The 27,359-nt window shown below is 43.1% G+C and overlaps 1 long non-coding RNA gene across 5 annotated transcripts in view; it reads left to right on the top strand.

The window, feature by feature from the left end:
* The window catches only part of LOC135299604 (uncharacterized), a 59,868-nt gene extending 32,772 nt beyond the window's left edge, over positions 1–27,096 (top strand). Inside the window, exons 3-5 of one of the 5 annotated variants that reach the window (XR_010361571.1) lie at positions 15,703–15,795; positions 25,272–25,387; positions 26,859–27,096. This is a non-coding gene — a long non-coding RNA (uncharacterized LOC135299604). Of the gene's footprint in view, positions 1–15,702; positions 15,796–18,467; positions 25,388–26,858 lie in introns of all 5 variants that reach the window. The other 4 variants (XR_010361572.1, XR_010361570.1, XR_010361569.1 and 1 more) reach the window with 4 other exon arrangements.
* Positions 27,097–27,359: the final 263 nt, after the last annotated feature.

Here is a 27,359-nt window from a genome sequence, read left to right as displayed (position 1 = left end):
TGGGCAATGGAGATGATACTCTTTACAGGCACAGAACCCTGCCCAGCTGGGTTGTCAGTTCTCTTTTGCAATAGCAGGATTGCACAGGAGCCTTGGGCTCTGGTCCCATGGCAGGGGTGGAGATGAGTGGTAGGACTGTAGTTTTTAAATGTATTTATCTCATTACAAAGGGTCACTTGTGGTGCAGGAGTGCAAAGGTTTGCACATCAACCATGACGCTTGAGTTAGCCAAAAGAGCACATTCTCTTTTATGCTGTCAAACACAAATCATCATGAGAGGGCACTAAAGAGCTGTCAATAGCAACACACTTTGAGACAAGTGTTGTGGTGAGAGGTAATTGTCAAGTATGGAATCATCAAGTATTTCCACTGAGATCTGAAATTGTGTGATTTCAAAATACAGGGAAGCATAAGTTCCCTGAGCCTGTCAAGATCCTGTTCTCAAGCCTGAGCCTATGAAATATCTGGTCTGTCAAGATGAGAGGAGATTTGTGAAAAGTGGACAAGCTCTTTTAATGATGAATTTCAAATACTTCCTGTTTTAAAAATATTCTGCTTGGGAGACTAGAGATATCACGAGGCCTTAGAACACCTGGCAGCACAAATGAAAAATGAATAAAATGCAAATTGGACATCTTGACTAGAAAAGATGGACTATTTTCCTCCAAACACTGGATTGTGAATTGACTGCCAAAGCTGGTGCAGTTGGATTCAGCAGACTCAACCCTGAAAAATTGTAAAGAAAATCCCCTATTTCATAGACAAAGCAGAGGATTTTCGGAATTAAAATGGGCTGTTTCACAAGTGACTTGTGAGCATTCCTGTGGGACAGTGCTGCTAACAGATGTCCTCAAAATTCTCACAGGCCCCCTTGAAATGGAATGCACATATGGCACAAACTGCAACCAGACACTCGGCAGCACAGGCTGATCACTAATTTTGCAATCCTGGTTTAAATCTGAGCAACTGACTCAATGAAACAAGGTCACTTGACATCTCCCAAACCCCAGGAAAGCCAATAAGAATGTATTTGGGATTTAGATTAAGCATAGCAAAACCAATATCTGCTTACATGCAAAATTAATTTTCCTTCTTAGACATTTCTTTACAGGGAACATTTGAGGGAATAATATAAAGATGATTCCAAGACAGGGGCATACAAAAATGTGTTTGATTAAAGTCCAGACTCCAAATTGGTTTCTCATAAGGCCAGAACTTTGTGACCCTAGTCTTCTAGTCCAACACCTTCCCAAAGGTGAGATGTGAGCCTTCTCAGAGTTCTGTTCCAGCAAGACTACCTTCTTGGGAAAAAAAAAAAAACCCTTTCTCTTGATCCAAAGACTTTAAAGACAAGAAACAATGAAATAGGAAACACATTTTTTGATAAACTATTCTAGTTGCCAGTTTCTATCACTGGTAGAAACCTCTACTCTGAAGTTAACTGCCCTCAGCTCCTCATAGTTGGACTCCTGCACCTTTGTCCATAAAAATGAAGTCCTTTGCTGTCAAACTTCTTTCTGCTAGACAGTGATCAAAAAACTCAGTCACCTTCCATTTTTTTCATAAGTCACAGAGATGGTTTTTCTTATGATTGTTTTTCAAAGCCACATGCTGAGTCAACTATTCCTGCCCAAAATTATTGACACTTTTTTGGATTCTGGACCCCAAAAGGGAGGACACCAAAGCAAGAGACATCTGGCATGGACATTCAGTCCCATTTGCCTTTCTAATCACTGCATCAACCCATAGGCCATGGCTGGCTAAACAGCTACTGCTGCTTTTTAATGCTTTCCCAAGTCAGTTTTCCAGAAAACTGTGTCTTGGGCTGTGAAAATTTCTTAGAATCTCTCACTCTAAATACAGTATTTGCATTCAGTCATGGTAAAAGTCATCTTGTCCACCCAATTTGATGTTTGCTCAATACCTCCACTCTGTGGAGGTGCTTCTCTGGGTAACCTGTGCCAGCATCTCACCACCCAATGAGCAATAGAAACACATAATAGCATGGGAACAAGCCTGTACAGCCTTGGTAGAAATTTATTTCATTAATTGTGATTCTTGTAATTCTGAGATTGTCTAGTTTAGCCAGTTTGTCTCCCTTTTAGTGTATGCTGAGTGGATTTTTTTAATCTTTTCCTCAAAACTTTTAAAATTATCTTTTGTTTCTATTGTCAATTGAAATTGTGTTTATTCAAAAATGAACAAATTACTTGATTTTGCTTCTGAGTAAGTTTTTCAGAAGTTCTGATTCTTTACTGCAGGGTTATGAATATTTTTTGACCTTTTCAAGACAAATCTTTAAAGCTTGAGCTAACAATCATATTTTCACATGCTTCTTTCCAAGTTATATGGATTATCACTGTTTCCATTTGTAAAACATTTCTCTAAGGGACTGAATATATGTATCAGTTCTCTACAATAATCATCTGGGTTTCATTTTGCCTGTATACAAGAAATCCAATTAAGTATAACCATTTGTATCAAAGCCATCATTAAAATTAATTCTGTGGTCAGTTCTTCTTAGACTGTCAAGATGAGGTTTAATGCTCAATTTCCTGGATTAGATGTAACACTTTGAGTAAGGAGATTAACTTCTGCAATTTTAAGAAATTCTAAGGCTGTTTAGTTTTGGCAGAAAAATGCCTCCAGCATGTATTAGAATAAGGATCCCCTCCCTTTCCCTCCAGCTACATTTGATACTTGTGAATTGTGTATCTACAAGCAGATAACTGAAGTGTGAATGGCTGGTGTGTAGAAGACACCAGCTGTTATCCTCTTTACTGGTCAGGACACAAATCACTGACTGCCAAGGACTTGTTTCTGAGCTGTCAGAAAGATCCCAGCAGTTCTGATCATGTCATTGCCTCTCCTTCTTTTGGCCACTTAATCATTTCTCAGTATAATTCTTCCCTTTGTATCTCTGATAAGTTGACTAATTCAATTCTCCATATTTTGATTTTCTATTAAATGATTGCTGGCTGTTTCCTCACTTCACCCTCTGCTTTTGGGTATAAGTTTTACAGTTACTGCAGTCAGACCAGTTCTTGGAAAACTGCTTGTGTTCTTCCTTCAGTCTGTTCTTTGGATGAAGGATTTGTGGCTACAGTCACAGCCCTTGGATTTCTAACACTGGCTTGGCCACTGATTCTCTGCCAGTTCTTCTCCATCTTGCATTGTTTGCAGGAGAGAGAGGCTTTATGGCATCTCCAGGTGTTCCTGTCCATTAAGACCCTTTCAAGTTCCCTGAAGTATTGAGAAAATTTTCTCCCTGTTCCATTCTGAGGATCTGGCAATTTGGGGGAGTTTTGAAATCCCACTGCTGCCTCCTTTCTTCAGGCTAGAGGGAGTCCAAAACACAGATGGGAAATGAGTGTGATCTATCAAAAGAGGCCTGTCCTTTTAACCAAATCATAGAGAAACAAGTTCAGTTTTACATTTTCTTGCAATCACGAGTGCCCTCACATCCATGGCATTCCCTCAGCAGCACTCCCATTTGTTGGTATTAGCCTAGCACCAAACCACCAAGGGCTTTGTTCCTTGTCTCTAAAGCCTTTTCATTCACAGAGCTAAAATTACAGTTTTGTAACTATGAAAAGTCCCATGAGGCAGATTTTGCATGATTTACAGGCATCAAATGAGAGAGTTCAAATGCCTTCACCAGAGTAGCCACACCAGGTATAGTTCTGAAGATATAATTCTGATTTCTCTGAATTTTCCAAGCTGCTTCCCCACAGCCATGATCCATGCCTACTTCACCTATCTGAGTCTTTGCTGGCTGCCATGTCTTTAGTATCTATTACTACCTCACTTTTCCTTTTTCAGTCCTCTTGTTATTTCATAGGGATATAACTCAGAGCAGTCACTGCCAAGGACATTCTGATTTTTATCTATCTCATTATAAAAGTATATTTGTCCTATTTCTTTTTTCTTCTTCTGCACACTTAATATAGAAACTAGTAGAAGAACCTTACAATTAGCAAGGTGAGATGACTAGGTTGGTTAAGGCTACAATAACCTATTATTTTGGTGATGGTTGAATGAAGCTTCATTGTAGATGAGGAATATAGTATTTGTTCAAGCCAGGTGGAAGAAGTGGCCAAGCTCTGTTTAAAAGGAGCAAATTAATACAGCCTTTGGGCAGTCAACCCCTACAGCTAAAGTCATCTGTCATCAAATAGCGTTGTGTTGTATGGTTGCAAGCCTTTGACTCCAGATTGAATCTAAATGCAGGGAGTTTGGCATTTTTCAGATATTTGAGTGGATAAGGAAGATAACTAGAGGTGTAAGTCACAAAAGCTGCTGGAAAAGGCAGGAAAAGCAGTTATTTAAAAAAGAACAGTCAGAGAAGCTTTAGAAGGAAATCTAAGTGATGTTAGTGGAAGACTTAAAATCATAGCTTGGAATACTGGCAGCTGGTGTATATCCAGGGTATTTTGTGTGTTCATTAACAAGATTATCCCAAAGAATGTCTAAGTTACCCCGTGGAGAATGGGACTTAGGATCCCATTTTTAAGGTATCCTCTTGCATCAATAGAGTCATATTCAAAGAAGAACATATTTTAAAATATTACACATAATTTTGTCTGGATAATTATTTTTTCCCTCTAATCCTACATAGTTTCAATTGTGGTTAAACAGTTGCTGTTTTTCAATCCAGATTACTCCAGCATCATGGTGAATAATTCCCATGGGTGTTGGAAGAGTGTTGGAAGCTTTCCAGACAATGCTGCCCCAACTCTTCCCAGGCATTCTCTGCTCCCAAGTGTCAGAGTAAGGTGCAGCAATGACTGAATGTGTGCATACTGCTCTCACAGAAAAGTACCCCAAAGTCTGCATTTGTTTGGGTCTGTAGGTGACTCACGTTCCAACTTATGTTTTTACTACACATTTCAAACTGCTTCATGAACCCTGTGGAGGTCATGGACCCCGGGTGATTCTCACCTGCTCCAGATTAAAGAAACCAACACTGTAAACCAAAGATTACTATTATTAGCAACACAACTAATTAGTAACATATGTCATTTCCTTAGTGAGCCTTTCCAAGGGGCTTATAAATGTCCATAGAAGATGGCACACTATCAACCTACAGGGCTTCACATATTTTGTCTATGCATATATGATTATCACCATGCCTTTGGCATGATGTTGATTCTAAAATTAGCCAGGCATTAAGGGGTATAAGGCATGGTGAGATGCAATCAGAGGGAGCAGAACCAGGGTAGTGGGAGAAGAGGCCAGGAAAGAGAGCAGGGAACATATTTCACATATCAGCATTCACTTGATCCAATTTAGGAATGAGCATCACCCCGCTGTGGTCATGGTCATACAGTATTTATAGAATGCCATCTCCTGCCTCACAGACATCTAATGGCAACTAAGCATTTACTCCAAGAGTAAATTTGAACCAGCTGGCCTTTGGGACCAATGGGATATTTTAGAGAAAATCAAAACAATTTGTTTACTTGTGTGATTACCCCCAAAACCAAGTGTTTAATCTTTTAGAGTCATTAATGGAAAGCTCATCAAAATCAATATTATTCCCTGGCTCAGATCCAAAAAGGTACTTAAGTGAATACCAAACTTCATGTATGGAAATAATCCCACTGATGAGTGTTCCTGATGAATTGGGACTTTCATTTTAAAATACTTACCAATTTTTCACTCTATGGTGCTTGTCATAGCATTATTTAAGTCTCAATTTAAATTAGCATATACATTAAAAATACTGCTCTCTATTGCATCTACTCTGTATAACCTTTAGAAGAAAAGGGAATTGTGATTGCATGCAGGTTTTTGGGAAAAACAACTAGATATGCATGTTAAAAATTATTATTCAACAGCATCTGGAAACATAAGCCTATCAGATCTGCTAGGCCGGCTCGCAGTCGAAGGAGGATATTTCAGTTTCAAGCATCACATCACATTGTTTCAGAACTGCCATTTTCCAAGGATTTTCAGCTTGTGAGAAGCTTCAGACAGCTATAGGTTCAGCACACTTCAAACCACAAATGATTTTCCAGTGAGAACATCGAGGCCATTTATCATATGCTAGAAATTCTGCTTTCACATAGGGTCTGTTATTCCAGGAGCAGCCCAAGGTCTCTGTTAGGGTCAGAGAGACACCCAGTGTGGGACTAAGCATCTTTTACACCTTCTACATCTAAGTGTAGTTTTTGGGATCATATCTGGGGGACACCTGAGGTGGAATTAACTGGGCAGTCTTCACCAACATCGCTCTGCTTCCTTAGGAGGTGAATACCCATACCCTGTGCCACTGGACAGGATAACCCAAGGCTCTGGCAGGACAGTGGCCCTTGCCTGCCAGCCTCTCATTCTGTGCCCTTCAAAGAGAGCTGAACACCACCTTATGAAGGTGCTGAGCATGCAGCTCTTGTATTTTAGTATTACCTTTTCATACATACATATCCTGCCTAACATTTTTGTCCTGTTGTTCACCTTCTCTGCTGCTGAGCCACTGTTGGTCTCCACACCTCTCCTGCAAGGCATGAGACTGGCTGAAACACAGTCCCCATCCTGGCCTTCCCTTGCACTGGCTCTTCACCTGGCTCTGAGCACACCCCAGGAGCTGCTGCATGAATCAACACCAGTGCAGACCTGAAAAAAGTCTTTATTCTGCCTGAGTGCTCTGTTTTCCAGCAGTGGCACTGCCCTGGGAAAGCTCTGGGACTTGCAGCATAGATCCACACGGGCAACAAAGAGCACATTTAGGCAAATGCTGTTTGAGAGACTGTGGTTTCGGTCTGCAAAAGAAAGCAGGAACTAAGGTCTATGCACTTCACAGAAGTTATCTCTGTCTTCTATTAATATCTGTTCTGTAGCTGTTGGATAAAAATATATTGCAGTCTGAATGTTAAGTGTACCCTCAACCAAACCCACAAATTTACAGGATAGTCATTGTGGATACAGATATGAGATTTTGTGGAGAGGGACTCCACAGAGAGAAAACTAAGATGCAAAACATAAAATACTAGAAATTCTTGTGATCCAATGCAGAATACCAAAATCCAATGCAGAATACCAAAATCCAATGCAAAGCAGGATGCCATGTAATGCCTTTGACTGAAAGAGGTAATCAATATGATGGTTTTGGTGGTTTTTTGTTTTGTTTTTTTTTTTTTTTTTTTTTTGTTTTGTTTTGTTTTGTTGGTTTTTTTTTTTTTTTAATGTGGTGGAATTACACTATCTATGCAATATTTGTGTCTACTCTTTAGGAAGCTGGCTGGGGGAAATATAAACATAAGCACAGGCTAAAGGTTTCATACTCTCAAATAAAATGTTTGGTATCTGATATGGGAGACACAAGAACCAAAATGTTCATGGTTACAGATTTCAAATTATGGTGCACCAAATAAAATATTCCAAAATCATGAATCAGACTTCTCTAAAGCTTGTCTCAGTGTGACACTGAGCAGTTTCTGTGGAGGAAATCACCTATAATTGCCATTTTACAAGATTTACAAGAGTCTTTCATTTTAAGACTGACTTCAAAATAATGAGATACAGAAAGAAGCATTCTTCCAATTTATCTTACCATTCACAAGCCATTGGGATACTTCAGATGTGAGTTTTAAATTTCCTTGTAATCCAGAGGATTAGAAACTTATTCTTTTGAATAAAATGTGACTTTCTTATGTAATCAGTTGCCCTGGAAGCAAGATCTTTAAGGTAAATGCTGAATTCTATGAAGCTTCTGATAAGCTCCTAAGAATTGAATTCACTAAATCAAAGAATAAAAAATGTAATCATAGGGTCATACTATAGGTCCTGTGAGAGTGAATTGAGTGATGTTAGAAAATCAAAGAAACAACTTCATCTTGCAAAATGACAATTATGGATGCTTTCATCCACACAAATTGTTCAAATGTTACTATGTTGCAATAGTTGTTAAAGATATTAAATGAGTACCTCAAAATGTCCTCCTCTGAAAATATTCTAATGGAGCAATTCCCCCTTGGAAAGAGTCAGTTCAGGTGACCAGTGACAGACTTTTCAAGCCATTTGGGTGATTAAATTATGGATAATCATCATCCATCCATTTGTACTGAGGCTGTCCTACAGTACAGGCACAGGAGTCTCTCTGCTGTGTCGTGCTCTACACCTTTCTGACAATTGCACCAGAATTGCTGGTGGTTCTTTTTGCAAGCCTGGTGACTGTTATTCTGCCCAAGAATGAAAAATTGAGATGGCACAATAACTGGTGAGGTTTTCAGCAATCATTCCTGAAAGCTGAGGGACTGGCATAAGGATGACTGGATGTTTTGGTGTTCTGGTGCCACACATAGAGGAGTGCTGACTATTTCAATTTGCCCTGGACAGTCTACTCTTCCTCTCAAAGTATTTTCCAGACATGAAGTTTAGCATGCATGGAGAGGCTAAATTCAGGCAGGCATTATTGAGTGGAAAGTATATTCTGGTCATGTATCACTTTCTTTCCCAGTTAGTTCCACACATACTTAGCTGGTTTCATCATTCTAGTGTGCTGACAGCTCCTCACAGGAGTGAAATTATTTGTCTGATCTAGTGCCTGTGCTGATTAATTGGTTCACTATGCAAAATGGCCCTACTGAGATCTGGGTTTATTGAGAAAGAGCAGGAGGCTCATTTTGTCCCTGTTTCTGCAGCAACAGATTTCTACAAACACTACTTGTGGTGTTGGTAGAGAGATTCAGAAAGGTTTCTGCATCATTCTTGTTGGAACCATTTCCCTGGATGTTTCCTGCACCAAAGTGAGTCTGTGCAGCACCCTGCTAGGGTCATCAACCCTGTGTTTGTGTACTTCACTGCTTCTCACATTATCCTCCTGCCTGGAATGGCAGCAGTCGATCTCAGCCTGATGTAGGCACTGCCTCAGTGAGGTTGTAGACACAGCCTGGGAGCTCACATCCAACACACCTAATACTGAATTTCCCTTTGCAGTCAGTTGAGTTTGGTGCTTCAACTAACCTGTGAGGAGAGGCTGCTTTTCCCTAAAATAGTCATTTACCTTTTTGTATTTATTCAATAGGAAACTAGGCAGCTCCAGAACATAATTCAGTCCACATATATTAGACATACACATCTTCCCAGATGTGTCATGAAAATCAGTAGCTTTGAAAGTGTTTCCCTGTGGAGGTACCAAGGTGGATTGGAGCTGCAGATTCCCAGCAAAGTGCTGTTGAGAGTTTCTAGTGTCATATCTTCTGGCTCTCATTTCCCAAGGAGGTCTTTGGGAGTCTGGAGAAGGCCAAAAACCCTGCTGGTCTTCACAGGGTGAGCCCATCACACAGAGATGGTGGAAGAGGGGTTGTCTCTGTTAGATGAGTTGAATGCACTCAAGAGTGAAGATAATTCAGTCTGAAAGGGACCCCAGGAGGTCTCTAGTCCTACCTTCTGCTCAAAGCAGGGCCGGCTACGAGGTCAACCTGTTCCTCTGCTGTCCTCATGACAAAAGAATTTCTCCTTTTTCCTGGTCTGAACCTCTCTCATATCAACTTGTACCTGCTGCATCTCATCCTCCTTACAGGCATGGCAAAAAGCATGGATGCAGTTTAGCTGAAAGCTGGCTTTGAAATGTACATAGAGTATAAGAAGAACGAGTAAATGCAATGCATAAGGAAGACATTCAGATATTCTGTATTTCTTTCTCTGTTTGTGCATTACTATTAATTGTTTTGTTGGCTAAGGAACGATAAGGTGCTTTCTGTCAGAGACTCATACACTCAGGCTGAGGTGCAAACACTGAACAAAACCAGCATTTTCAAAAATCTGAACCTATTTGTCAAATACAGAAATATGCAAAAGTCATAACTGACATTCTAGAACTAATTGGTTGTAGTTTGGAAGCAAAATGTGACTGCTAGAGTTTGAAATATATAAGTGCTTTTCCTAAGCATACAATTTTTTTCATACTTGAATAACATGTAGTAACTACAACAACAATTATTCCTGAGAGCACCTCAGACCCAGCTCATTGCCTTGTGCCATGTCTGATGGTCACTGAGCTGCTAACAGGACCTCTGTCTCTCTCTCTCTCTCTCTCTCTCTCTCTCACCAACCTTGTCCTGGTGAATGGTTCCTCTCTGCCCCTTGCAGAAGCCCCACTCTTGCTGCTGCCTAAAACAATCGGAAATAAAAAAGTCTGATTTTCATATGCAAGCATAATATTTTTTTAAAAATCAGCTGTTTGTGTCTAGTGAACCCAACCTGACTGGTCCCATGCTAAGCAAATTACATGGCTTGAAGATTTTGTTTCTAGCTGTTGGGCAAGAAATCTTAGATTGAACTCAAAGAGAAAGACTAGATGTTTGAAAAACACTTTGTTTTCTAAAAAATTTAGATCTGAGGATGAAATCTCCATCACTAAAGGGTTTTAGGTGTAGGTTTGACAGCCAGCTGTCAGGAATGCATTAAGTTGCTTTTATCCTGGCTTTGGATGAGGGGTGGACCCTTCTGGTACATTTCCTTTTGGTTATTCAGTCACTATGAGGCAGTGTCTACCTCTTATTTGACTATAAACAGAGACAAGGAGTGAGACTCCAAACTTGGGACCACAGTTCAGTGCCTGGGGCTAGTTGGTGTGAGCTCAGATTTCAGCTACTCATCCTGAGCTCATTAGTTAGTGAGTTACTAAATTTGCCACTTGAATAATTTCTGGTAGGAACAAGAGAGACGGTGTATGGTGGTGGCCATTCATATTCAGCTTATGTTTGAACTTTTCTAGCTGCACCTCTGGATGATCCAGTTCACCAGCCTGTTTCATGGATGTCAATCCTGCTCACTGGGATGCCTCTGTGGACCCCAGGCTGCAACTTTCAGCTGTACTATATGAATATATTGGAGAATAGGTGAAGGCAGGGGAGGAAGAAGACATGATCATCAGCCTTAGGTTCTGTTTTAATTTCATTCTCTGCAAATTCAATAGTTTTCTAATTGATCTTGGAGAGAGCAGACAGAGATTGTGTTTAAGAAAAAGCCCTCTTGCTGATGTTTTTGACAAAGTGGAACCTCTGGTGGTTGGTTGTACCCAACCTAAGTAACTCATCTCTCCACTTCAAAGCAAATCTCAGCTGTTTGCAGAGGCCATTTTCACCATTCCCTTAGGACACAGAAATGACAGGAAAACTCCTGTTGTGTGTGTCAGAAATGAAACCAAGCTCCTTTGTCAATACTTGATCAATTTTCAGAACACCATTTTGATGCTACCTGAATAAGTGACATTGCTATTTATCAAATTTCTGCAGCCTGCATAACACAATTTGCTGGAAGACTTTAATACGTGAGGAAACCCATCTGATCCTATGGGCAAGCAATTTGTCTGAGATTTCTAATAGCAGGGAAGCTCTCAACTTTTGCCTCTTTGCACTCACCTAATTACCTGACTTTGTGCACCTAATTAACTTGCAATGCTGTCATCAAGGGAATCCATGATATTTCCAAACAATTGTGTCACAGACACAATCTACTTTTTAATTGTTGTGTCCATTTTTCTTTATTCTCTTTCAAAAGAATCAGAAGTGAGGAGAAACAAAATTAAATGAAGGGCAGAAGAAATGCCATGTACTTCTGAGACAGCATTGTGTAACACTGAATCCTAAAGAGATCATATGTACAGGAAATGTAGGTTAAATTCCCTTCAGCTGTCATTGCAGCAAACAGCTTTTGATTATTTAGCTTCCCTTTACATCTGATGGGTTGGACCAGGCCATATGAATTTTCACATCCTTTTTCCATCCTTCCAAGGGTGGTTCTTGAGATGATGTTTTCTGGCCTGGCCAAAACATTTCGAGAACAAACTCCACTTGACATCTTCCAGGACACTTATGGACTCTTGTACTTGAGTGTAACATCAGGAGTCAGGAGTTTTGGGAACTATTTCTGTCTCTGGCACTAAACACTAGAGGAGGGACTCAACAAAAGGCTCTGACATTTTAAAATAGAAAGTTAAACTCAAGTTTTCACCTAGACCTCCCTCTGCTGAGAGAAGGAAGATACATACTCTTACAGATGTATCATTCCACACCAAATAAACATGTTTAATTTAAGTAAAGTAACTCACCTTCAAGGTAAATACTGACTGTAGCAGTGCCTCTGTACTGCAGTGATTCTATGTGGAATGAAGACAATAAGGTTTATTAGGTATGATATGAGGACAACCATGAAATTTTAGCTGCTAATTTATGAGGTACATTTTTAAAACCCTGTTCAGGAAGCTGAATTGAATTTCTTGCCATTTTTACCCAATGAAAGAAAAAGCAACTACTGCTGCAAAACTTTTCTCCAATGAGAGAGATTTCCAGAGGAAAACTACAAGTACCTCTTCTGAGTCCAGACAGTGATTATTCATTTAAGCAGGGAGCAGGAGGATGGAGAGCTTTTGTAACTTATGCACAGCTGTGTAGGCTGTTCATATTCACTTAAAGGTCTCAGTATTGCCTTGCTCCCATCCACTGGTGAGCATCAGGTGATGTGGGTGGCAGCGTAGTTAATCCAAATGCAATGCCGTGTCACACTCTCACAACTTTCCTTTTCCTATTTTCACTTTTTCAGCATTTTAATTCTGGTGCACTAATTTTGCTTTCCATGACAATGGTTTAATAAGTGTTTGTTCTGCCTTCTCAGTGTTAGCCTGTATTTTCCTGTCTCTGTCACCTCTTTGCCTCACACCAATATTGCCTTTTTACTCTTGTCATACCTCTTAAGACAAGCTGGTTGATAATAATTCCTGGCAGAACTGGACTCTTAAGTTAATTTTCTCATGGGTTTGTATTAAATCTCCCAGTCTTGGCTATCCTGAACATTTTGAGCCAACATTTTAGCTCCTGGCTGGGCAGTGGTAAGTAAACACAGCACCAGTCTGCAATACTGTCCTTGCAGCTATCCATGATTAATCTTTCCACGCTGAGAATTGCCCATTTGTTCCTACTCTTTGCTCCTTATCTCTTCTCCAGTTTTTAATCCACAACAAGACTTTACCTTTCACCCCTGGCCAAGTTTCTCAATAGGCTCTTGTGCTGGACTTTATCAAAAGCCTTTTGAAAGCCCTCTGAGTCCTCCCTGCTCTGCAGCTTTCTTAACCCTTTCAAGTGATTCAAGTTGTAAAACAAGAACATGAGAGAAGGACAATTATGCCTCACAGGTTTGCTGGTTGGCACATCTATCATCATTTTTGTGTTTTCTTGGCCAAATGGATTCCAGTTGCAGGAGGGATGTGAACCTGCTTTTATATGAACCTGCTTTTCTTGGAGGCAGTCTGGCTGTTTGCTCCTTCACCACATTTTGGGAGGGAAAGGCCACTCAAGAGTTTATTTTAAATCATGGACTTATTTTGGTCTCTAGGGGTTCATGTCAAACTCTAAATTGATTGTTCCAGATCCCCAGTCTTGGAAACAGATTTGTATGTATCCTGTCATGCCAGCTGTGTATCCAGTCTAAAGGCACGATTTGGCTGCTTGGATGTGGCCCAGCACCATTTAAGATGGCCATGAGTTAGTGGTTGTGTGCCCCATGGAACAGCTATATAGGCAGGTACCAAAGGGGAGATCTGGGCAGTGCTGGACAGACAGCTGGAAGTGTGCATTTCTGCAGAGCCAGAGTGCACAACTTGCAGCTTGAGGCTGGGCAGGAGACCTCCAGAGGTCCCTTACTACACCATTTTCTTGCTTATGCTCCTATACAGTCTTAGCAACACTTGGCACTCCCTGGCTCCTTGCCTTCCCTCCAAACCCTTCTGCAGAGTGGGGCAGCAGCTCCCAGGCCTGCAGGGCACCTCCCATTGTGCAGCCTCAGCGGGTGACTGGTGGGGCTGGCAGAAACCAGGCCCTTTTCTCTGTTCAGAAGCTTCTGTTTGCAGTGACTTGCCATTTTGCATAATCTTACTGAGCCCATCCTGTACCCTATTTCACCACTGCAGTGTGTGCCCTTTACTGCCACCCTGTAGACATCCCACTGAAAATGTCCCGTTTACTGTTGTTGTCATTTCTCTGCTTCCACTGAAGCGGGCCCCGGGTGAAATGTCCCCAACCCCACATGAACTAATCCTGGTCACATCAGTGTCCAGTCCTCAGCCAGCCCAGAACAGGCTGCCCTTCCTGCATGTTTGTACTGTCTCTGTCTGGGCCTTTGGAAGCTTCAACTGGCAAGTTGTTTATTAAAAAAAGCTGAAAACCCTCAAATCTACAGCAGCACCACTTCAAAGCAAGCTGGGTGCATTCAGTAACTCTCAGGGCATGACTGACTGATGACTCTGGCTTTTACTCTCCTTTTTACCTGCCATTTTGTCTGGATTATCATCAGGGCTGGACTTCTGTTTCCACTTGATATTGTTATCACCACGAAACTGGCAGACAGAAGAGAATATAGGCAATAAGAGACTCTTGGTAGGTCTCTCTTTGCTTGTGAGAGCCATGACCATTTCCTTTTCCCCCTGCAGCTGTGATTCTTCTGCATTGCTTCCTGTATCCATCCTCCTGGGAGTTCAGTCATACATGCACAGAATTATTCCTTTTGTAAAAAAAAATATCAAGATTGTAAGTGCATCTAGACAGCAGCTTGCTGGGTCCTTGGGGCAGACAATGGAAATTTCACCATTTGCTTCCTTGGTTTTTTACTTGATTTATTTTTTATATCTACTCTTGCCTGTAATATATACATATTATAATAATTTTAAAAAGGACTTTGACTACAAATAAATATACAGTTTTGCTTTCTGTAGTACTGTCACCTTGCAATGAATATAGCAGGAGTTGCAGACCATATACTGAAATCTCTGGCTTTTGTGAGGCATCCCACAATTCCCAGAAGTAAAAAAGTTTTTAAAAAAGGAGAAAAACAATAACATTTTTCAGTCACTACCTGTAATCCTTAGGGGCATCAAAAGACTCTGGAGGGATTTGCTATATATACTGAAGACTCTGAAGAAATACTGTCATCAAGAAATCAATTCCCAGCTCATAAACAAGCAGATAAAAGTTCACAAAGGAACACTTTCAACAGGGATATATGACAGTCCTACAAAGACAGCTACCTCTCCTGAGGCAGCTGCATGAAGAAAGCTTTAACCCCTCAGGCAGTGATCAGAAACCCCAGCCCCGTCTTTGGACATCTTTTTGTTAACCATTTTGGTTGCTTAGGAAACAAACACCATAAACGTGTTTCTTGGGAGAGAGCCAAGGGCTTGCTGAGGACAATGATTTTATCCCAAAGCTCTTGTTCAGGACTCAAAGAAACACTGATGTTGTGTAAACACCATTTAAAGTTGCCACAACAAGAAACCTGACAACAAGAGACAACATAGTATAATACAGTATAATATAGTATAATATAGTATAAATACATTGTAATGCCCTCTTAATTGAAAGGAAGCAAGATGTTCAAATCAGCAATGTCACTGCTCATTCCAGGTTGATTCCCTGAAGAAGAGCAAATCTATTATCACCAGAGCACAGGGAAGTGCCCTCTACAACGTGACCTCCTTGTTCCTTCACCTTTTGTCAGAGTTTGACAGCTTTTTATTAAATTTTGGCACTTAGCTACATTCATGTACAGCTGCCTTGCCTTTCTGAAGCACTGCTGCTGACCAGGGGTACAGCAGGTCATCGATTTTGCAAAATACCTGTAATTTTGGTAGGATTTTTTACAGGAAGTTTTCTGACAGTTGTAAAAACAAACTGTTCTGATTATGTTCTGTTTAAATTTTTCTAACAGAATCAAAAGGGTTAATCTGAAGGAGAATATTTAAAAGACTGGAAATTCACTTGCATACCACAGCTTCTTGAAGCCAAGAAAGAATTAAACAAGGTATGAAACCTATAATGGTGTACTTACCCTGGCCAGTGAAGGATTAGGAAAAAAGTAGGTAACATTTCCTGGAAGGGGAAAGGTTTTATACACAATGGGGAAACCAACAATCATTTCCTTAAATGTCAGCAGAGTGAATAATCACATAAAATAAAACTAAAAAAACCCCAAGCTCTTCTGCACCTGAAAAAATAGAATACTGCTGTGGGATTCCTGCAGGAACCATATGAGTTAGGGTTAAATCTGAGTAAATCAGATTTTGCTCAGCTCAGCTTCAGAGCATCCAAAGAAAAAATGTGCTGCTTTATTTTCCGTAAAAACACAGCTTTTCTTCTATTTAATTTTGGGACTAACAAAAGAGGAAGATTGTATGAGTCAGAAGTAAATTGCTAGCATATGAAATAATTTTTGTTGATCTCACTCACCTCAACTGTTTTCATTTGGCTTTCTTAAGTGTAGCACAGAGAAACCTTATCTAACCTTGATGCTCTGGTGTCTCAGGGATTATATATCAACCTCATTTTAAGTCACAGATTTAACACATCATGTGTTAGCTTTCAGCACCTGATAAATATTATGGGTCTTCTAATGAACTTGCAGAATTGGAACCACCAATCCATCGGTTCTCCAGCTGTTGTTTGACTATGTGGCATTAAAGGCTGAATATTTTATTAACAAAATGAAAACCACCCTTAAATTAAAATAAAATACTCTACCCAAAAGCCCAACTGCATAATACTCAACTTCAAATCCAACTTGTGCTCCTAGCTGCCTTCAGAATACACAAATTGGGTAGTTTTAACAACTAAAAAGGTTTTCTAGTAATATACCAAAGATGGATCAGATTCAATCACCTGCTACAATCTAAGGATGTCTTTTTAAAAGGAAAATAATCATAGCAAGAGAGTTTCAGAAGCTAAAATAACTAAATGCTGAACCTGAGTAGAAATACCCCTAGAGTTGTGGACACAGTGGTTGGAAGGGAGCTCTGGAGGCTTCTTGCCCAGTCTCCTGCTCAAAGACAGACTACTGACAGCTCTAGATTTGGTCAGATGTGGCTTTGCTACCCAGATTTTTAAAACCTATGAAGACAGAGGCTGAGTTCTCTCTCTGCAACCTGTTTCAGTGCTGCACTACGTTTCTCATGAAATTATGTTTTTCCTGCTGTCCCTTCCCAAGCTGCAGACTGCCCATTCCCCTCTCTTACTGACCTGTGCTCCTGAGAAGGTTTTGTTCCCATCACTTTTATCATTGTCTATCAAGGAGTTGTGGATGTGGACAAAAACTGCTGAATTTCTCCTCTCACTCTCTTTTTCCAGACTAAATGAAGGGCAGGAGGTCCCTGACCATGTTACTAGAAATGTGTTTTGGCATTGGAGACCTAAAGAAATTCCCATTTGGAATGCAGCAGGCAATGCTGGTTTAATGCATGGGCAGAAGAAGGTCCCATAGTCCTTTGGAGATCTGCCCAGGATGAAAACCTCCAACAGACCAAAAAAATTGCACAGCCTTTTCTGCAGAGCAGGAATAAGGTTGCTTAATAGAGAAGGGGAAGAAGAGGGTTTGACAAGGCCATCTCCTCAGGAGAAATTGCCTCCTGCCAAAACTTTCATTTCTCTGAAAGCATCTCAGCCCAATAAGCTTGTAATTTAATCTCTTATGTTTCATCTCAGGGTGTTTCAGCTGCTGTGGGTTTTATTTGCACATACGTGGTTTGTAGTTAGAGGGATGGCAGCTCTCTTTCTCTGAGAGGACTAAGAGAACCAGCTGAACATTACTCTGGTGTAGGCAGGCACCTGCAGCACAATAAATGCATCCCCTGATTTTCTAAAACTCCTTCTTTCATTCCCTGCTCTTTCCTCTTTCCTCACTAATTTTTCTGCATTTCTTTTTTTTTTTTTTTTTTTTTCCTGGCTCTATGCTCCTCTTTGACAAACAAGCACCTCTTTTTCCATTCTTGGTTCCTTTCCCCATCCTCTCTGCTCCCTTCCTCCACAGCTGTGCATTAAGTCTTGGTGCCAACATTTGAGCCAGCGTGCGAACCCGTGCAGCTTCACATCCCAACTGCACTTGTGAACCACAGGAAAACTCCCACTCTGCAGCAAGCCTGAAGTGGATTTATAAGGAAGGTCTGTGAGAGCTAATGACAGCACTTGCTGCATGTGCACAAAACGTCACAGCAAGGGGAGGGCAGCCAGCTCTCCGTGTTCCTGGGGACGTGCTCTCTGTCTCAGCCATGGTGGGATGTGCAGATTGCAGCACATTTGTCCATAATTTACACATGTCAGGCAGCCTGACTGGGCAGCCAATCTTACCAGGCAAGCAGATGTCCAGAAATCCTGACATACCCATGGAGTATGGGAACATCTGTGCTATTAGGGTCAGAGCACTCAGATGGAGACTCTGGGAAGCCATGTGGGACACTGGGCTGTGGCAGTAACATCAGCTACTGTGTGACCCCGGCATGGAGGGTCTGGAGGGCACATCCCAATGCTCCTACAGCCTTTTGCAGCTATAACAAGCAGACATTGCCAGGGCAAAATAGGAAACTGAGGAGATGTTTGTCTGTGCCAGAGGCTTGTCTTGTTGCTGTGGGTGTCACTGCATTTTTCTTGCCTGGATTGGGTACTTTCAGCATGGACATTGTGTTCCCTTTCTGCTTCTCTGTTCAGATGATCAACAGTGATACTGAGAATTTCTTGGTGTCCTTTAGCCCAGAAGAGACACGATCTTCAATTGCACGTCCCCAGAGTGATGAGGGAAACCTGCAGCACAGTATGGAAGTACATGGCATTCCTTATTTTTTCTGGACTGAAAATAAGCAGGTTTATTCATATAGATCTGAGGGTTTTTTAACCATTGTGGAGGAAGAAACGTGTCCTGAGTCTAAATTTCACCAAGTCCCAAGTAATTGACACTGAATGGAGACAACGTGATACCAAATCCTCAGGATTGCTCTCGGAGTCAGTGGCACTCACTCTTCCTGCTCTGGTGTCCTGGCACCAGCAGCTCCTGTGCAGCAGGATCCTCACTGCCCTCTCAGTCCCTGCACAAAGCAATCTCCCATCTCTAAAACCAGAAGGTCAGAAAGGAGTCCTCATCCCTCTCCTGTTCTCAGTTTTGACTGAAAGTTTCAGACGTGGGGATTAAGATACAGAAATCCCAGTACTGACACTGACACCACATTTACAGGATCTAAGGCAGGGCCAGTCTGCAAGGCACTGTGACATATAGGGACAGCAAAGCAGGGGAATGAATGCATTACCCTGGAGCTTCCTGAGAAGAGTCATGGTAATAATGGTGACGTCCTTACAACCACGCATATCTGTTTCCTTGGGGAACCAGGCAGCTAGGAGTAAAACTTCACCATGTAGCTGACAACACACAGGGAGCAATCCCGAGCCCAAACTTCCTAAATCCAACAGTTTTGATCATCACAATGGTTGTCACTGGAGAAGGTGGGAGACAGACCATGGCAAGGGCTAGGGGACACTGTTTCAGCCTTGCCAAGTGTTGTCACAGGCCATGTGTATCTCGTGCTGTCAACACAAATCCAGTGCATTACAAGGCTCTGGGTTAGACACAAGTCCAGGACAAAGAGAGACTGATCAGGTCATCTGATGCTGATGCCTCTTCTGTGATCTCATTACTGGCATCTGTCAACACCATACTCTGGGAAGTCCCTCACTGATTAAAGGTCTCCACTCCCATCACCCTTCCCAGGCCAGAGGTGGGGAATCCAGCCTCCCCAGACTGGTTTCCTTGTTTAGTCCCCTACTGCAGTAGAAGAGGCTTTGCCCCCACAAGGGAGCACTGAAGGGAGCCTGGGTGGCTCTCCTTAGGTTGAGGAGCTCCTCAGCAACTCCTAAACCAGGGAGAACTAAAAAAAAATGGCATCTCCAGTTGGAGACAAGCACTTGGCCTCACAGGCAGGCAGGATGCTCTGCTACTGACATGTAGGGTCCAAGTCTGATCCAGCTGAAACTCTCTTTTAACTGGCTTAAAGAAAAGGTTGTAGTTAATATAGATATAGATATAGCTATTTTTATTGTAGATAAAAAGTTATATGTAACTTTGCCAATGTGGAAAAGTAAACATGACTTTGCCCATTTTTTTCTCTCTGCTTTTAATATTCAGCATTTTTATTCTCTCAGACTCTTGGAAGAAGAGGAGTGGTTGTCCTGCGTCGTGTCTCCAGCGTTTTGTGACGCATCTTCTGTAGCATATTTGGGCCTCCTTGGAGGAAACCTATCACATGAAGGAAACCACCTCAGACAGGGCTTTCAGAAAGACAGATGTGTCACTGTTGATGTCATTTTAATAAATAGTCCCTTCTCTTCCTAGTCCCAAGGAAGAGCACTTTCCTAGATGGGAAAGCAGCTTTCAGTGTCACAAGCAGAAGATCCGAAATTAGCTGAGGGGTTTGAAGTATTTGCCAGCAGTGCTCAAGCAGCATTACCTCCTGGCAGGGTGCCTGGGCCCTCTCTGTCCCTGCTGGAGAGCCACAGCTGGCAGTGGCTGTTAACCCTTGAGGCCATCCCCAATCCCCCCACCAGCATGGGATGTGATGGGGGACCTTGGCTTGAGAGGTGGGCCAGTATAAACCTCCTCAAGTTCAACAAAGCAAAGTGCAAGGTCTTGCATCTGGGTCATGGGAATTCAAAGCTGATAAGAGGACTGGAGCAGCTCTCCTGCAAAGACAGGCTGAGAAAGTTGGGGGCTGCTCAGCTTGGAGAAGAGGAGGTTGCATGGAGATCTCATAGGAACCTTCCAGTACCTGAACAAGGCCTGCAGGGAAGCCAGAGTGGGACTTTCCATCAGAAACTGTAGTGATAGGACAAGGAGTAATGGATTAAAATTGAAAGAGGGGAAGTTTAGATTAGACATTAGGAAGAAACCACTTAACATTCTATGACTCTGTGTCCTCAGTCAAAGCCAAACCTGCCCAAGGAGCTCTGTGGAACAGCCAGCAGCTGTGTGAGAGAGGAGCCCACAGACCTGCCAGGTCCCAAGAGGCCACGCCAGAACTACACATTCCTGCTGCAGTCAGAGAGACCCCAGAGGAGAAGCATTCTGTGATGCATTACGTGCTTTAGAGATGCACTCCAGGGAATTTGTCATCCCAAAGACTTTAGCATTCAGGAGGAACTTATAAGTACTGCTGGGATCTCAGCTTCACTTGATTCTTTTTTTTAAGGATTCTCTGAAATCCTCTTTTTAAGGAGGATTCTCTGCAAGCAGGATAACTTGAGTCATTGAGTACATCCTCAACAGCAACTAGAGATTGAAGGAGCAGTGGGAATACCTTTATTTCTCCCCTTGCAGGGATAGGGTTGGGATCCCTTCTCTCCAGCTGCCTTGGCTCAGTCACTGTTCCTGTCCCCATCTGGGACCATGACTCTTGTGCCTGGCAGGACACAGGGCCTGACTGCCATGCACAGACTTCCTCCCTGCTTCGTCTCCCGTTCACCATTCAATAATGCTAAATATTAACTCATCCCAGGAACTGATTTTATTCCATGCTTGACTTCACATCCCAGACCCAGGAGAAACTCTGCAGGTCTCAGAGCTCATCAGAAATCCATGATCCTTTCAGATGCCTAATAACAAAAATTACTGCCTCTGTCTTTTTCCCTGACCAGACATTTTCCTCATGCACCAAAGTTAAATGCTCCCTCTGAAATACATCTTTATGAAATAAACTTCCAAATGCCACTAGCTCCTAATTCCTCTGTGCTTCTGGTTCCCCCAGCCTTGTTGTCCTCCTCTGATGTCTCCTCCTTTTGCTGCCACAGTCAGAGCAGGCTGGTGGAGGCGTTGGCCTGACTCTGCTGGGCAGGCAGGTGGGCTGACACAGACACTTCTTAGCCCCACTCCCAGCTCCCTTTTCCACACTCATCACAGTGACAGGTTGATCTGGTGTGGGTGGGCTGGGAGACAGCAGCACAGATGGGAGACCCAGACAGCCCATTCACGAGCACAGCAGTAGGGCAAGAAGCAAGAAGATTCCTGAAGAGTGTTGAAACTGCAGGGGAACTGCAACCACAACTGGGAAACACGAGTGAACTTGCATAAATCACTCCACATGCCACATTTATTCCTCTAGTGCTCACAGAAATGGCAGAGCCTAGCTACCCTTTGGAGTTTATTGGATTGCTGCTGGGCTAACAAGATTCATGGGAAAATTAAAAATTGATCAGATGAGCTAAAAACATTGTGTTCTGCTGGAAAAAAAGTTGGCTTTGAGTAATTTTGCAAGTTGGAAAAGTATTTTTTGAACCACACTTGACACTGCTGAACACATATTGTTTTGCAGCTGGAGTGGGGTGACAGGCAATTGCTGCATTCTTTAAATGGAAGTGAAACATTTCAGTTGCACACACTGGAATCTTTCTTCAGGTTTACAGCTGGAAAACTCTTTGGTGATTGTGGCTTTTCATGGCAACTCATAACAGATTTATTATTCTTTTCTTTGACACCCTAACAAACTTCACAGGGAGAGAAAACCACACTCTACCGAGCTCTGGCTGCACACGCTTGGGGGCCAGGCATTGTTCTGCAGGGAAGGCTGTAGTGTGTGCAGCTAAAACAAGGGCTACCCAAAGCCCAGTTGTGCAGCTGCCTGTTTAACCCAAACAGTCACAATAACAGTCAATAATCAGATCAACTGGAGCTGCTCCAGTCTCAAACAATGACATCTTGGAGTCTGGGTACAAGTGGCCCCACCAGGCACTGCCTACCTGCATCAGGGTCTGGTGTTGCAAAGCAGAGCACACATGGGCCCCATTCAGCTGCCCATGCAGAGGCACAGAGCACCATTGAGGGTGTTCTGCAGGCACTGGACCATCTGCAGGGCAGTGGTGGCTGTGACAGGGGGCCTGGGGCAGGTTCCTCGCCATACAGAGCAGCTGGAAACCAGGTAGGCTGTGAAATGGCATCACCTTCCTTTGTTTAGGCAAGAACTCTATACTGTCTTCACCTGCTTAAGGAGAAAATATTCTCCACCCAAACATTACTGGGAGAATGAGATCATGGCTGTGTTCATACTCCTGCTTGTAGAGCTTCTCCCCACTGCTGAGGCAGTCAGGTGTGGTGGGTGGATCTCAGCCCTTTCCTGACATTAAGCACCATGATTAAACTGGACGTTTAATGTAAGACCTCTAAACTCAGACCAAAGCTCTTGCAGGACCCCAACACCTCAACATTCTAACAGCAGAATTCAGTGGCTGACAACCTGATCTCCCCCACACAATGAGCCAAGGCTGGCTCAGGAGGAGAGAAAAAAAATTGCAAAGTGCCTTGGGGTAAGAAGCACCAGCAGTCTTGGAACATGCCCTGCATTGGCCACCTGCCCCTGGGCTGAGGACATGGATGTCCCCAGAGGAAGTAGTACCCAGCATGACATTTACAAGGATTTACAATGAGAAATTACAACAAGAATTGTTTCTGGTAGAAAAAACTGAGCATTATTAGCAGTACAGTAAAATATCCTGTGAGTCTCTGAGGATCAGAGCAGGGCGCAAGGGAGGCAGGGTGCTGGGTCCATCAAACTGGTCCTTTTCTGTGAGGAAAATTGGTTTTTAAAATTAAGGCACTGACTTGCATTTGCTCTCATCTGAGTGACTTGCTGGGGTAGCTCAGTTTTGGTTTGATCTGCTGGAAGGGACAAGCAAGTTGGGACAAGCTCTGCTCAGCCTTACTCATCTGGCATCTCGCTATCACACTTCTCTCCTGGCTGGACCAGCTGTTCCCTACAATCAGCCCTCTGAGATAGCAAAACGTGCTGTTCCCAGTGTGTCCCTCCAGCCTCCAAACAGCCTCATGCCTGCCACAAGTGATGGAGGGAAGTCCCTGAGCAGGATGTGCATTCCCCTTGGGGCCTCTGAGACATGCAAGGAATTATTGAAAGCAGAAATGAAGTGAAACTTCTCAAAACTTGTCCTCAGCACTGGACACCCAGGGAGGCTTCAGTGTAGACCCAACCATAAGGAGCCCAAACCTCACCATGGTATGGATATGGTATCTGGGGGCTGACCTCCCTTTTGTCCTTCTCCTGTCCTCCTTTTCCCAGAAGGTGTGGGACATCTGGCCCAGGTGGCCTTCTACCAAAGCAGCCAAAACCACCGGGAAGCTCAAAACCAAAGACACAGGCTGTGTCCTTTCCTGAGAAGCCTCCTGAAGAAATGGGGCTCTGGCAATGCCACTGGGAACCAAGGCAGACACACACTGCAAATCACAATGGTGGCAACAAGGAGATGAATCTCTAGGTTTCAGATGGGTCTTGGCTTGTTTAGTCTAGAAAAGGAAGTTAAAATGCCAAAAGAGGATAATCATCCAACACGGAAAAGGTTGCTGTAGAGCTGGAGATGGTCAGACACTGTCCCTCAGCTCCTGCCAGGAGAACAACAGATAATTGGTGTAATATCCAGCAAAAGTGTCACAAGTTAGACAAGTAACTAAAAGGAGATTTAAACACCAGACAATAAAAACAGAGATTAAGTTACTGAAGAAAGCTTCAGACTCCTCATCTATAAAGGTTTCTAATGACAGATCAGACTAACTTTGCCCTAGAATAGTATGGAAACATGCTGTACTTGATGAAAGAAATCTTCATAAACTCTGGCCTCATCTCAACCAGAAATGCTGTTTTAGAGGCTGAACATGGGCAAACAGATTAACAAAAATAAAAAAACAAAGTTGCTTGGAGAAATCACTGCCCACAAGAGCAAGTCACTCTATGAAATATGACATCCCAACTTTTTTTTTTGCTTATTTCCCATCTACTGTATTGCAGTTATGTGTATTGGTCAGCCACTCACCCTGTCTTTCTATCCTCCCCCCTTTCCCAAGCCCTGGCCATGCTTTCCCCCAGGGCTGCTACATATTTAATAGGTAATTTTAGTACATGCATCATTATGGCATCTCCTCCCACCTAACTAAGCTGAAGTAAGTACCTGGTCATGCTGTGATGTGAACCTGTAGCTCCCAAGAGTGAGGGCATGAGCTGCTGGGCTGCACATTCCAAATGACACAATTTACTGAAACTTCAGGGCTAGACTGATTTATGGATGCTTCCTGAAGCCTGCAGGTAAGGCAGTGACCTTGTGCTGGTAACAAAGGCCAGCTGATCTTTTAAGGTGCTCATACTGGAAACAGGTGGATGAAATCCATCCTTACCCCAGCAGAATAGCTGCAAGCACTGAACCTGTTTCAAAGTGGCATCCAGTGACCTCCTGGTAGCCAAGTGCTGAACCAGATGAAAAGGTCAATAGCATATCAGCCAGAACAGCTGGATCTAATAGAAAATGAGTCAAGATGATACATAGCTGGCATTGCAGAAATAACAGATGTCATCTAGGTCAGTTGTACCAGCGTGTTGATGTGCTGAAACAACTGAGAAGAGACTCACATGACCACAGCAAATCATCCTCTTCCCAGCCACTGAAACTGAGCTGACCCACAGATGTTGCACACAGATTTTCTGGAGACCAGGTTTCGGCACATGGCAGATACAAGGCAGATCCCATGGCAAAGCGTGGTCTGGAGAAGGGCTGTGTGCAATGAGGGATACAGAGATGGAGCAGATTGCAAGGTAACAGATATCACCCGCAGTTTTGACTTACATTAGGACTCTGAAGTTTTCAGTCCCAAGCAACATTGCTGCCATCCTGGATCAGGCATGCCCAAACCCCACATTTTCCATTTCACCTTCTCTGATATAGTTGAAGAGATGGTGATGTTTGCAGATTTAAAAATAATAATAGTCATAAAAAGCAGCTGCTTAGCTCAGAGCATCTTTTATTGTCCAAATTACAGGGGGCTCATGGGGGCAAGGTGAGGAAAGCAGGTTGCAGGGAGTGAGGCTGAGAAGCCAGTAAATCTTTCTGGGGGCCCTGCGATGCTGCACCTCGCTCCCAGAGCTGTAAAAAAAGGATTAACTTAACAAATTTAGAAAGAAAAAGAAGGCTAGAATAGGAGTCTAAAATAAGAATCAGAATCCCTCTGGTAAATTGCTGAGTTCGCTCCCTGCTGTAGAGAGCCAGTGGTGTCGGGGGGAGCGAGCTATTTTCTGGAGATGTACTGGAAATAGCACAGGGTAGTCAGGGAACAGCAGAGGGTGAGCAGCAGCAAGGGAACTTGTGGACCCTCAAAAGTTTTTCCCACTAGGTAGGGCCACCCCAGATTACAGTGGGAGGATACAGCAGGGATGAGGTGGGATGGGATGGGATGGGATGGGATGGGATGGGATGGGATGGGATGGGATGGGATGGGATGGGATGGGATGGGATGGGCTGTTGGCTCAGTGCTGCTGATTCAAGGCTCCAATTCTCAGCAACCACAAGGCACTGAGCCCCAAGCCTTGGTGTGCCACTCATGGAGTGAGTGCATGGCTGAGTGCAGGGCATGCTGACCCAAAAGCATGGGGCTTCTTGCAGCCCTGTGACTTATGGCACTATCCCAGCACCACATCCCAGCTGCTCTGGCACCCCAGCAGGCAGCCAGTGATGAGCAGAGAGTTGTCTGACAAAGCAATTACTGCCAGGCCCAACATGCCACTGCCAGTGCAGAAATTGAATTTTGAAGCAGTCAGCAGCACTCCCCAGGGAGCGCCAGCAGGTGGATGGGGGACAGCAAGGAAGGAGGTTTTTCTTATCAAGCTTCAATCCTCACTTACACATGCTGAAATTAGACACTAAGCCTTGAACTCAAATCCTCTGATCTTCCCTTTTGTGTTCAGCACAGCTCTTGATTTTCCCCGTATAAAACCTGTTTGTTGTAGCCACTCAAGATACCTCATTGGTATCTAAATCATTTGCCCTGAATTTTGAGATGATTGTGCCTCTTGCAAAGGGCATGATAGGAAGGTGATGGACATCAGGAAAATCAGAAAAAGCCATGGAGGAGACTGGGGCTAAGAAATTAGGCTAAGTAAAACCAGTCATGTGGTACAAAGGGATCACAGAAGAAAAAAGCCTCAAAGCTAATTCCTTGGTCATTGTTAAACCCAGGAAACCATCACCAAACCCTCGGGGTTTGTACTGCTACATTTTTTTTTCTCACAGGAGCAGCAGACTGGCACGTAGAGCACTACCTTGTAAATGAGTAACCACTCCTTATGGAGGTGTTTACAGTGGAGGCACATGAAGAACTGGTGGTTGTTAGAAGGTTTTGATGAAATCACACAAAGCTGATGAGTTCAAGCCTTGTGCCTGTCTGGATGAGAACACCAGGAGGAGGGATATCCATGGGAAAGCTCCTTGCATCTCAAAGAAGGAAGGAGTAAAAGAGGGAGGGAGGGAGGGAGGGAGGGAGGGAGGGAGGGAGGGAGGGAGGGAGGGAGGGAGGGAGGGAGGGAGGGAGGGAGGGAGGAAGGAAGGAAGGAAGGAAGGAAGGAAGGAAGGAAGGAAGGAAGGAAGGAAGGAAGGAAGGAAGGAAGGAAGGAAGGAAGGAAGGAAGGAAGGAAGGAAGGAAGGAAGGAAGGAAGGAAGGAAGGAAGGAAGGAAGGAAGGAAGGAAGGAAGGAAGGAAGGAAGGAAGGAAGGAAGGAAGGAAGGAAGGAAGGAA

Source organism: Passer domesticus, chromosome 4, assembly GCF_036417665.1.
Source record: "Passer domesticus isolate bPasDom1 chromosome 4, bPasDom1.hap1, whole genome shotgun sequence".
Lineage (NCBI taxonomy): Eukaryota > Metazoa > Chordata > Aves > Passeriformes > Passeridae > Passer > Passer domesticus.
Note: the sequence above shows the minus strand (reverse complement) of the source record. Positions and strands in the feature narration are given on the sequence as shown.